This window comes from Myotis davidii, unplaced genomic scaffold (genome assembly GCF_000327345.1).
Source record: "Myotis davidii unplaced genomic scaffold, ASM32734v1 scaffold534, whole genome shotgun sequence".
Classification (NCBI taxonomy): Eukaryota; Metazoa; Chordata; class Mammalia; order Chiroptera; family Vespertilionidae; genus Myotis; species Myotis davidii.
This window is the reverse complement of record NW_006286678.1, coordinates 682,154-683,888: the sequence shown is the minus strand read 5'-3', so window position 1 is coordinate 683,888 and position 1,735 is coordinate 682,154. Positions and strand designations below refer to the sequence as shown.

Sequence of the window (1,735 nt, the reverse complement as noted above, 5' to 3'; positions counted from 1 at the left end):
TATTTTCAAGTTGAATTAATTTGAATTGTTTCCGTACCCACTCTCCAGCAGGTATCCCGCCTCTGGTCTGATCCCCCAAGTGGACTACATGCGAAAACTTTAAGGATCCTATTAATACTCATATATATACATGCTTGGGAGCTATGAGATTCATAATAACACCAGAAATGTAATAAAAGTACTCTACTTAAATAGTGCTTTTGTAATAATATAAGATGTTGAGATTTCTTCCCCAAGACCTGATTCCTCTTTATCTGAGAATTGCTCCACAAAAGCCCAGAAAATAACTCTCAGTACCTATGTTTATACCACGTGACCTCAACCCTGGGGTCATTGTGATTGGATCAGGTCCAGATATGTGATTCAAGACTTGCCAGGGGTGTTCTCCTCCCACCAATTTAGAATTGAAACTCAGAGATCACTGGTCACTCTACCGGGGTCAGGACAAAAGGTGAGGCAACAGGGCACCTAGGTAGCAAAATGTATTGGCACTGCCAAGCCCCTCAAATTCTGAAAGTTTGGATCCCAGGAGCTTCTCTTGCCTCATCCTAATCCTGGTCCTGGACTCTTTATATGTGGCTAACTTCCCAACATTCAGAAGCTATACCCAGGTAATCACAGAAAGCCTGTCTTGGGGTCGAGTGTGGGAGCTGAGGAGAGAGGGACAGAGACAGAAATGAGATTGTTTTTACCTTGAGAAACCCCTGTTCCAGGACAGCACAGCACTTTGCACCTCGCTCCCCCAGCCCTTCAGGGCAGAGCTGCAGGCTCTAGGACCATTTTGCTGCAGGCCAGAGCAGCTTCTCACCACAGGCTATGTCCCAGCTGTGTGGAAGTCATTGGTCTCCTTTTGTTTCAGAGCTGCCCTTTGAGGTGTGAGACAAGGACCCCGAGAGCTGGCACCTTTAGCTATGCTTGTATGTAACAGGTTATCTGAATCTAAACAGGGCTTATTATTTCTTTATTAAGTACATCTTTCCGTTTTAGCCACATGCAGCTAATCAAATTTCAGTTCATTCAAAATAAAATTTTAAATGTAATGACTCGCCCACACCGCATTTTAACTGCTCAGTAGGCACAGTTAACTACTGTCTACTGCCTTGGACAATGTAGATATAGACCATTTTCATCATTATAGAATAGTCTGTTGGGTAGCGCTACTCTAGATGATAAATTATTCCTCAAGGGCAGGAATTATACCTTGTTCAGCACTCTATTCCTTGATTCCCAAAATAGTGCCTGGCATATATTAATGGCTCAGTAAATGTTTGAGGAATTAAATTTTTTTAAATGATAGGTAAGAGAGCAAAAAAAATAAAATTGAGTGAAACTTCTTAGAGAGGATGAAGAAAAATAGAAACCCAGTTGAATTTTGATACACTACTACTGAAGTTGAGGGACTCCTCAAAGTCCAATATAAAATTGCCAGGCTTCCCCACTTCTTTGCAGCAGAAAGCAGAACCCTGCACACTGCAAAGTGTGAATGAAACCAAGGATAGGAAGCAACAACACAGAGGCCAAGAAACCACAACTGAGCCGCCTCCCGAGGGATTAGCCTTGTTGGAGAGGTAGCCCTCAGTAATACGGGTGCAACCTGATAGGGGCTGAGAGTTTAAGGCCACATTGTTAGCTGGTTCCAGACCCCCACATTCCCAGGGGGAAATGGAGCAAGTCTATGCCCGCAAGGAGAACTCGACTTTTCAGAGGAAGGACAGTTAAAAACTGGCCAAACACC

At 43.5% G+C, this 1,735-nt stretch overlaps 1 protein-coding gene across 2 annotated transcripts in view; it reads right to left on the bottom strand.

The window, feature by feature from the left end:
- The window catches only part of LOC102764048 (acyl-coenzyme A amino acid N-acyltransferase 2), a 7,116-nt gene that overhangs the window by 4,675 nt on the left and 706 nt on the right, over window positions 1-1,735 (bottom strand). The window lies entirely within an intron of this gene.